Source organism: Candoia aspera, chromosome 7 (genome assembly GCF_035149785.1).
Source record: "Candoia aspera isolate rCanAsp1 chromosome 7, rCanAsp1.hap2, whole genome shotgun sequence".
NCBI lineage: Eukaryota > Metazoa > Chordata > Lepidosauria > Squamata > Boidae > Candoia > Candoia aspera.
Window position 1 is genome coordinate 66,858,213 of NC_086159.1, and position 11,589 is coordinate 66,869,801.

The window sequence follows — 11,589 nt, forward strand, 5'->3', positions numbered from 1 at the left end:
TTATTAGCAGGGGGAAATATGAAATTTTGATTTTCACAAGATTAATTTGACTCCAGTATTTAGGTAAGTGAATCCATTCCATGGAAAGGTCTTTATCGACCTATCCAGAACAATTTGTGTTTTGATTAGGACAAGGCATAAGACATGTCAGTCTGGACTGTAACATATAAAGAAAGTGACAGTAAATCTCAAGCCTGTAGGTGAGATTATAAAATGCATCACAACAGTCTGTCATTCAGAGTGGAAATTGTATTGGAAATGTTATCAAGCATCCTTCCTGCCTTCTCATGCATTCCTTTTCCTTCAGAAGCAAAAAATAATGGCATCCTCACTTTTTAAGACAAGAAACTGCAGCATAGCAACCGACCAGTAATTTCAATATGTCATATAACCACCAAACAAGGATATTACATATTTGTCAATTTTGGAAACATATCAAACCATGACGGCAGTACACAATTTGTAGCCTATTAGCAAAAGCCTGCAACAGCAAACCAGAGGTTAACTACAAAGCATATAAAGTAGCAAATAAGGCAAAGGATAGGGCTACCACATCTGGGCTGCAAAGACCTCAACTCTAGAATTCTCAGTAATAGTCATGCTGGCTAGGGAATTCTGGAAGTGAAGTCTGCATATGTGGAGGATGGCCACATATGTTAAGGGGAGCGATTGGTGATTATTTGTCCTGCCAACAGGGGACACTCAGTGGGATGCATAATAAAACCAGGGAAATCCACCAATTATTTTCCATAACTTATCCTGCACTAAAACAGTAAGAGTAGCACCTCAAATGGGCCTTATTCCTGAGGCAGAATAGAAGTCAATGACCAAAGCAGCGCAGTTTAGGCAAACACACTTTGTGCCCATTCAAAGACTGGAGGTTGGCAGCTTAAATTGCTTGTCTGGCTATGCCCCAGGCCACAAGAGAGCTGTGACATGAATCAAGCATGTATTTTATTTCAGAGCTGAACTGAGAAATGTGATGACTCCCCATCCAAAACTTATTAATGTTTGTGTAGCCATTTGAATTGATCCTAATTTGTGTCAGCCTGGATGTTAATTGATCATTATTACCAAAACATCTACATCCATTGATTATCAATTAAATGTAATGAAAGCATTTTTGAGCATGAACGGAGAATGAATGGGAAAGTACCTAGAAGGCAGAAAACTGGGCAAGAAAGAGGCCAACCAGTTGAAAACAAAAGACTTCTGTGGAGAAGTAAGGTCAGTAGAAAGTTGAAAATTAGACAGGAAGATTCTCTTAGCTGTCTAGAAGGAAGTAACAGGGACACCAAGGTTTGTTAAGTATGGCTTGTTGCCTAAGTTACCTGTGACATAAAGAGCAGGTGGATGAGTTTCACAAGAGAGCTTAGGTATCAGCACCCAAACTCAGACCTCTGAAGAAACCTACCAAACCCTTAGGAAATGCTTCATCTGCTTTATGACGATTGTGCGGGAGCATCAATAGGGAATGTATTTCATAAATGTTGAGTCCTACTAAATACAGGCATTGCTGTCCTGCTTGGGAGTCTCACTTTCTGTCTCTAACAATTCTGCAGTGCAGAACTGTCCCATATAGTGGGCCTAGGGTCAATTAAACAATATTCTAATTGTGATGAATAGTTCTGTGCATAACAAAACATGTACATATAAGTGTTTTGGGGCAGCACTATCACACACTAGAGCAGTGTTTCTTAACCTTGGCGGTTTGAAGATGTGTGGACTTCAACTCCCAGAATTTCCTAGCCAGCATGGCTGGCTGGGGAATTCTGGGAGCTGAAGTCCACACATCTTCAAACCACCAAGCTTGAGAAACACTGCACTAGAGAGAAGCAGCAGATATGGGGTGTCATGAAAGGGCAGCAAAGTGTTACTTAATTTGTTGTTCTTGTGCTGTTGTTTTCCCCTAGGAGTAATACTCATGAATGTTCTGCTTTGTTTACCAAAATAAATTGCTGGCTATGAATATTATGCAGTTTTGACTTGGATTGATAAATACAAAGCCTCAGGCAGTAGAATGTCTTGGGTTGATTATGTGATTTTTATTTATTTATATATGTATTAATATTTCCCCCTTGGTTGTTCCCTGAGGTTACAGCATTTGAACCTGTTGAATGCTGTCTGGATGTCCTCAAAGAAAATAAAATTAGTTCCATCCTTCTTGCCTGCAACAATGTGCTCATTTTCAGTGGAGACTTTATTTTAATGTTTGTATCTCCCTCTTTTCAGTTTCTATCTCTCAGGGCATGTCTCCTTTCTTTGGTATAAAATGGAAACCCAGGGCTCTTCATTATACTGCCTCCCCTACCCCAATTACATTCATTTATTTTATTTATTTAAACAATTTATATGGCTGCCCATCTCACAACAGTGACTTTGGGTAGCATACAAAACCAAAACAACAGTTAAAACAATCCAAATTGTAAATGTCTGAGGTCAACAAGCAGAACAACACTAGTCACAACACAGAGCTTGCTTATCTTTTTGGCTAAACACCTGAGGGAAGAGCCAGGTCTTCAATGCATTATGAAAGGCTAACAGGGTAAGGGCCATCCAGATTGCTGGAAGATGCTCTTCCATAGGGCAGATGCTGCAACAGAGAAGGCATGACACGTGGGTCCAACAAGATGTTTTTTTTTGATGGAAGGTACCTGGAGCATACCCTCCCTGTTAGATCTGGTGGAGCAAGCAGAGATGATAGGAGATGGAAGGTTCTGCAAATAGCAGGACTACCTGTCTCCTATCCTCCAGTGTTTAGCTGCGTTTCCAGGATTGTGGCCAGTCATATTTTTGGAGGGCATCTGATCAACTGTGTCAGTGAGTCTCCTATTAGGTTCTTCCTCCTCCTCATTTGCTGCAAAGTTCAAGAGACCTGGTAAGTGGTAACTTCTGCTTCTATGCCCTCTGCCTGTGCAAGAGGGTGATGATCAATTGCAACCTTCCATCGTTTCATGTTTCATGACCAAGGAGGAGAATTTCATAAGTAGCAGCCCAACCATGGAGAGAGAAGCATGGAATTAACTAGAGGGAGACAGTAGATGGCAGGAGTTGATGTTACTCATCTTCAGAGACAGAGGAAGGGGAGAATCTTCCCTGGAAAGTAAAACCTTGGCTACCTCCTGCTTCCAGCCCTTGGTACCTTCAAGCAAGCAGCACCTCCCTCATGTGTTGCTTCAGAATGGTTGGGCTGGCAAAACATCTAGGCAGTTAACCAGTGGGGTGGAGACCAGACCAGATCTGTGCAAGGTTAGGTTTAGAAAGGGTTGCAGAGGCATGGAACCATGTTGCCAGATTGAGAAATGGTTTTCCAGAAGGCCAATTACAGTCTATCAGGTTATTGACTTTAGGAAGACTCTTCCTCCAAGTGAAATTATCAGCCTGGGAGATTTTCTTCCATTTTCCCACAGAAAATACCATTTTTCTGCCAGATCCCCTTGATCTACCCTGCCTCAGCAGTAGAGCGGCAATGTGATGAAGGCTCCATGTCATCAACAACTGGTAAGTGGACTATCTCCTGGATGGCCAAGGAGCTTGTGTGATATGGTCTGTGTGTGGATCAGGCTTCTCCAACCTGTGTTACCTCCAGAGATATTGGGATTATAATTCCAAGAAGTCCCAGCCAGATGGAAATTCCCAAATTTGTAGTCTTGCACATCTCAAAAGTAGCAGATTGGGGAAGAATAAGCAGCATTAAAGTAAATGGATCAAAAACTGGATACAAGGCCATTTCCCACTTTCAGTGTTTTCCATAACATCTCCTTCCTCCCTCTATCATTCCTAACCTAATGTCCTCCAGATGTGCAAGACTATTTTTCCCATCATCCCCACTTCAGAGAACAGTCATGTTGGATGGACATTTGGAGGGTATTAGATTATGGAAAACTACATTATACAGTCTTCGAATAGAAGGTCATATTAACTAGACAGGAACAAAACCGATTTATGAATGAGGGAGTAAAACCATTGAACTGTTTTCCACAGTGAGGGCCTTACTGGAGGATTAACTGGAGATACAAACCTGCTCAAAACGTTTATCTTGAAATTACCCCAGGAAAAAGTTTCTGGATCATAATTTGTTTACAGTAGGAAATTAATTATTTCAGGCACATCAGCCCATCTTCCCTCTTTCATCCATCGTGTTTTCTTTTTGCATTTTTTTTCTGCCATTAACTCTACACTGGATCTACAGTGAAAGTTTTTTCATTATATTCTCGCCTGAGTTCACTATTTTAAAAGAAAAAGTGGAAACACTTCCCAGCCTCCTTGCATACAGAGGGAAAACGTGTGGGCCGAGCAGCCTTTGCAGCCAAAAAAGAACATGCTTAAGCAGGGTAATCGAGCAGATCTGAACAATGATGATATTGGAAGATATTAAACCCGGAAACTGACGTTACACTGCGCGCCTTTGTAAATAAAATTAGTGAGCTATTTAAAATGGCATCATTAACATAGCTGTCACGGAAGGAAAATCCTCAAGGCAGAGCCTTTACAACCCAGTTGTAAAGTGAACACTGCTCTTGTTTAAAATGGAGTTTAAGAAAGAGAGATCAATTTGGTAGGTTATTTTTTTCTCAGTGTAATAATGAGGAGAAAAGGATAAAACTATTATAAGAGTTTCCTGTCAAAATACTGGAAAACAAATAAGATTGAGTTCTTTCTTTCTTTTTCTTTCTTTTTAAGTCTCAATAGGAGAGAGAATAAAATCTCTGCTGAAGACCTTTATTATCTTCTTGCAAAAGGGGAAGCACTGAAAATGGCTGCATTAAGGCAATTAGGAAAATGAAAGGGCTGTCATAATATGAAGCCAATCGAGGATTTTCTCTGTGGATTTTTTAAAAAAACATGCACATTTTCCACCTTTGATCTTGAGCATTTGTGGGGTAACAGTGACAATGTAGACCAGTGTTTCTCAGCCTTAGCAACTTTAAGATGTGTGGACTTCAACTCCCAGAATTCCCTAGCCAGCTGGCTGGGGAATTCTGGGAGTTGAAGTCCACACATCTTAAAGTTGCTAAGGCTGAGAAACACTGATGTAAACTGAGAACTGCCTGAGCTTGGATTTCAATGGAAGAGGCGCATCTGAAACCAACTTTTCACAAGCAGCAGGTTAAGTGGAATACACCATGTCCATTTGCACACAGGAACTAATAAGGCTGAATGCCCTTCATACAAACCATATTCAGTATACAAAAAACTAGAACTGTTTTAAAAGCTACACAGTAGCTTTTTATGTACACATTCAAACACTGATTTCCCCAAGCACAATCTGGAGGGGTGTGGTCCATAAGGAGGCCTAGGTTCTGCTGGATCGTACCAAAGCATTCAGAAATAATGAGATTGATTGAATAATGTTGTAAGCAAAGGCCACAGCTAAAGCAACTAACTTTCACATTTCAGAATTGTTTGTTTCTAAAGCGTGATATGCAATCTGTCTCCTCAAAATGGAAGCCCAAATTTGGTTTATACTCAAACCAAATATAGGAAGTGATCCACAAGCCATTCTTATATATCCTGCCTTGATAAATTTAAGAAAAGGAGGGGTATCTGCAGGGTGTGGTTAAAAAAGTCAAGACGGTGGCCATGACAATGTGATGGCCATTGACAATGTGATGGCCAAAACTCTGTCCATTGTTTTATGATTGAACATAAAAAAGCCACATTGTGGCTTCTTGACTTTTTTTGACCACGCTCCTCAGACAGCCCTGAAGAGCAGACGTACTGTTTATCTGCAATTACAGATGCCACTGTGCAATTTAATTATAAAACAATCACAAAGCCAATATAGTTAATTTTATTCTGCAAGTCAAATTCTTCCATGGATGTGTATTTCATTCATAGCAGGCTGTTGGGGACTGACCCTGTGAGCCCACAAAGAGTTATGTTTTGCCTTTCAACTATATTGCCTGAATTAAACATGAAAAAGACATTGTATTTTTGGCCTCACTGAATTTACTCTTAACTGACAGAGTACAGTAGGGTTTTTTTTCCTGGAACAAAAATGTGTGTTGCACGGCAACGCTTACATGCTCCTGCTGTTTATGAATCATACTACATACCCCACCACCTGCACACCTATTAAAAACTCAGTTTAAAGTATGTTAGGTTTCATCAGATTTTAATCTCACTAATTTCCTAAGAAAGTGCTTAAACGCATAGACACAAAGATGTTTGTCACACACAAAATCCAATTTGCAATTGCTTTATTGCAGAGTAGTTCATTTTAAGTCAACGGCCACACTTTCCACTGTATTGGACTGTATTTGCATCTCTGAAGCAAATGTTATGCATTGCAGTAATTTACATAATTACTCTTCTTTTTTTAAACATCCCACACAGTAAAATGAGATTTCTCTTCTGACGCTTCAATTACAGAAATATTTTTATTTATTTTAGTAATATTTCTATGCAGCTCTACTTCCAACGGCTCGGAGTGGTGAACATAAAAACACCAGAAGGGTTAAAAAACAACAGCAGTACTGAACAATATACATTTATGTGTTTTAATTCTGATTGTAAACCGCCCGAGTCCCCTTTTTGGGAGAGATGGGTGGTGATAGAAATTTGGATAAATAAATAAATAAAGGCACTGACCCAAAGGGTAGATACCAAAATCGAAGATTTTTATGGAAATCCATCACAGAGGGGGTTATTGGTATATATGAGGACAGCTTTCCCATAAGAGGGACAATGCCACAGAGACACCCTTACTATGGGTCCCTGAGGATTGAACTCTTTCAGAAACAGGGAACATGCAAAAGAAGCCATTACTGATGCAAACCTGAAAGATTTTTTTGAGACAAATAAATGGATTTGGGGAGCGGGTCAGGAAGGAAATATAGCTAGGAGAAAAAGGGTAAAGCAAGATTGATGTCTGAGGGCAAAACAATCTGCCATTGACTGCACTCTGCAAACATCACTAGCCTACCAACAATTTTATTAGCAGGTATTAAACCACTGTTTCTCAACCACAGCAACTTTAAGAGGTGTGGACTTCAACTCCCAGAGTTCCCCAACCAGCATGCTTGCTGAGGAATTCTGAGAGTTGTCACCCACATCTCTTTAAGTTGCTGTGGTTGAGAAACCCTGGTATAAACAATACACACCTTGGCATGAACTGTAGTTGTCGTGTAGATTAAAAGAAAAGAATAACTACTATAAGTTATATATTATACACAAGGCAGAAAAATGTAATTCCCATTAAGTACCCTTTGGTAAGTCTTATTGGCAACCAAGCAAATAAACTTTTACAAGCCTTTCTCCCATGATATCTAAGATTTTAAGTACTACAGCTGCTACTATTACTTATCCTGCTTTTTCTATTAAAAACTTACAGAATTGCCTGCCATTTTGAAAAATAAATGAAAAATTTCACACGCACATTAAATGGACAAAATGCTCATAAAGGCAGACTCTTTAAATCTGTAGCCAGGTTTAAGAAGGGAAATCTCCCTCCTTCCAACAAATAAGCAAACCAGAATTAGATAAATCTGAAGATTAAAAGTGGAACAATGCACCTCCAAAAAGAAGGCAGTTTATAATCTAGCAAGGCTGGCTGAGGAATTCTGGGAGTTGAAGTCCACACATCGTAAAGTTGCCATGGTTGAGAAACACTGACCTAGACAGACCCCTGCAAATATTCTATTTCTGATGCCCCTTCCACAAAATTCCAAAGAGCTTTCTTATCCCACATCTCTTCTCCTCTACTTCTCTGTGGGTAAAACAGCGTGGAACAATTTTCTATCTCTCTCTTCCTGAGAGAGGTAGAAAATCTACCTCTTCTCTACTCCAGAGAAGAGAGCTTTCTAAATATCTGCATTTGGGGACCCTGCTTATTTTGCTAAATATTGACTTCCATCTCAAACATTGACTCTGAGAGGGCTGCTGTTTGTTAACTAGAATGCTTTCTTGTCACTAAATATCTCCTGCGCTAGTTTTTCCCTTAATTGAGATTTACTTGTTTTAGCCCAAAGAGACCTCATAGCATTCATCTTGAAAAGTAACTGGTCACTTCATATCCTATATTTTCCCTAGCAGCCTGTACTGCTTGCGGTCTTAAGTGCAACATTTAAAACACCTTTTTACAGCTAATTGGAAGTATACTGCATGTGGCTGATGGAGGCTGCATAAAAATGAGCTCATTTCAATTCCAGGCAAGTACAATGCATCCATTCCTTGCTCTGCCAGCCAGGGAGCAACTGGTTATCATCCGGTCACATTTTATAGCTTTCTGAGATGCCACTTTAGGAGAAGAAGGGAAAAAATAGGTGTGATTCTTTTGTGTCATAGCAATTGTGTTCCAGTTAAAAATGCACATGTTGAGAGTAGTAAAGTTGATTGGGCTAAACTGAAGAACAAGGCAGTTTGGAGGGCAGACGCAATGTCTTTCCTAGGAATCATTCTTCTAATCTGGCCTTTCTCAACTTTTTTACCCTGGGGGAACTCCTGAAATAATGTTCAGGACTCAGGGAATCTCTGCCTAAAAAACACAAAAAATGCAAACACTTCACAATCAAATTCAGTTTTAACCTACACAATCCAACATTTACAGCAACAGCAAAGTGGCAGGCCAGCAGCTGAATCATGGCACATAAAAATTCCCACCACTGCTTGGAAACAATCAAAGACTTCGGCCAATTCTGTGGATACGCATTTTTTGAAAAGTAAACAAAGATAATAAAATATTTAACTGCTGAAAAAGAAGGCTTTGTGAAAAAAGAGACTTGTTGTGAGATAACAAAAAACCCAGTGAAATATTTGGGACTATATCTGGCAGGGTGAAATAAAGACATTTCAAAACAATTATGATAAATTATGGAAAAAAAATAAAACAAGATCTTCATAGGTGGAAAAACCTAAAACTTTCTCAGCTAGGACTTATTGTGACAATATTCCAAATGGCACCAATCTCAGACAAAAGCTTACAGGATTGGCAAAGAACAAGCAATAGATTTATATAGAGCAGGAAAAAACAGAGTCAGATTCAAAAATTTGTAAGACTCAAAAGAAAAAGGTGGACTTGCATTTCCTGACCTTAAATTATATTATCGAGCAAGCTGGCTGGAATGGGTAGGTTTCCCTTGACATTAAGTCCAGTCGTGTCCGACTCTAGGGGGCGGTGCTCATCTCCGTTTCAAAGCCGAAGAGCCGGCATTTGTCCATAGACACTTCCATGGTCATGTGGCCAGCATGACTAAACGGAACGCCGTTACCTGCCCGCCGAAGCGGTACCTATTAACCGACTCACATTGGCATGTTTTCAAACTGCTAGGCTGGCAGGAGCTGGGACTAGCAACGGGAGCTCACCCCGTCACGCGGATTCGAACCGCCGACCTTCTGATCGGCAAGCTCAGCAGCTCAGCTGTTTAACCCGCAGCGCCACCGCGTCCCTCGGCATGGGTAGCAGAATAGATAAAATTCCCAAACTGCAGAACATCAATTACTGAAGGAGCTGGCTTAGCCAATGGACTTCATAGGTATTTACGGTATAAACAAACAAAAGAAAAAATTTGAAGGGACATATTATAAGACAAAGTTTGTTAAAAATATGAAATCTTTTAAAAACAGGGATAAGCTGGCAATCTCATCATTAACCTCATCAAAAGCCTTTTACTTCAACGAAAACTACAGTAAGAAAATTTAATCACATATGCCAATATGGTACATCCAGACTCAGAAAATAGACTAAAAACGTGGCAAGAACTGTTCAAGAAGGTAAGATCTTACCATGGTTGATATATTTGCAAATTGCTGGAAGAATAAAAAGTTATCTGAGAAAGAAAGAGGGACCACAACTGGCTTAATGACCACAATTGGGACTGGAATTTCAGTTGCTAAGCGAAGCAGTCGTTAAATGAATCCAACCTGATTTTACAAACTTTTTTGTGGCGGTTGTTAAGCAAATCACCCTGGGCATTAAGGAAGCCATGTGGGCATTAAGCAAATCACGCAGTTCCCCATTGATTTTGCTTGCCAGAAGCCAGCCGGGAAGGTTGAAAATGGCAATCACATGATCACAGGATGCTGCGATGGTCATAAATGCGAACCGGTTGCCAAGTGCCCAAATTGTGATCACGTGACCATGGGGATGCTGCAATGGACATAAGTGTGAGGACCAGTTGTATGTTGGTTTTTTCAGCACCATCCTAAGTCCAAACTGTCACTAAATGAATGGTTGTTAAGTGAGGACTACCTGTATACTTATGCAGTGATGATAGAAATGCATTTTGTCTTTTGAGAAGACCCCCCCCTTTTTTGTTTACTGTTTTACTCTCTTTTCTCAGATTCCTTCGAGCACTAGGAGAAGATTCCTGGTTAGTAGTCAACAAAATGTATCTTTCAACCTTTCCAATCAAGAAGAAGAGTCCTGAGTGGCATTTGTCTCTTGTTGGGTATTCATACTAAAAAGGGTCCCACCCCTTCAGATTAGTCTGCTTTTTATATTTATCTCTCAAGGAGCTTGAAACAAGATCTGCCAATTTGACCCTTTATAATAGTCCTGAAGGATTGACAAAATTAAGAGTTAGTGAGTGATTTGGGTTAAAAATCCAGGCTTCCCCAGACTCCGCTAATGTACACTCTGCTGGTTCTAAATCCCAAATTGGCCTGAATCCACATCTCACATTTAAAGCCTGAAACCATCAATGAGGTAGATTTAGAAGAAATTGTAGTGTTAAGATGATAGCTGCATGGAGTGCAAGAAAAGAAGCTTCATTTTGTTTGAAAACTGGCCTTGGGTGTTCTCCTTTCTGGCTTTTGGGGTATTTTGATAAAATCCATTTAGCAAATTAAGTCTTTCTTCACTTGGCTTGAGTTAAACCTGCATTTCTTGGACAGCAGAATAATCTGCCGGGAATAATCAGCAGTAGAACTGTAGATGGTGTCTACCATAAGCTATTAATTATATCAGCCTTTTTCAACTTTTTGACCCTGGAGGAATCCTTGAAATATTTTGCAGGCCTCTGGGAACCCCTGCATATTCAGGCTCAAATATAGGCAAGAAGCTACAAAATTTTATTCATTTCATGTGTAGGCCCATATATATGCACAGTGTTCTTAAACTAAAAATAAAGAATGAAACTACCTCTTTAAAGTGAAGTTGCCTGAATTTGAAATAATTTTTTAAATAATGATCTCCCAGGGAACCCCTAGTGACCTCTCACAGAACCCTGCTTGAGAAACCCTGGATTATATTAATTAATAAGGGCATGCAGAGTTTATAATTCAAGGAAGAAAGGTGCAAGGATGCATGTGAAGAATCTATCTGCACCTCTAAAGCATTATGTCTTTCCTTGAGATCATGAGGCTGATCTCCACTGTTGCAGTCGAATTCCGGGGAAAGATGCATTTATTTTAAGGAGTTGCAAATTCTGAAACATCTTCTGCCCTTCAATCCAAAGAGATACATGACTCTAATAAACATTGCCTAGGATAAATATTAGTAAAGGCTAAGAATGAATGTTTGGCTTTTCAGCCCATGTTTCAGTGCTAAGGAAATCTTTCCATAAACACTGTAGAAGGGAAATCTGTTTGCTGAAAAGTTTTAATGACGAAGGCTGAGCATCTTGGGCAAAGGGAAAATGGTGGTAA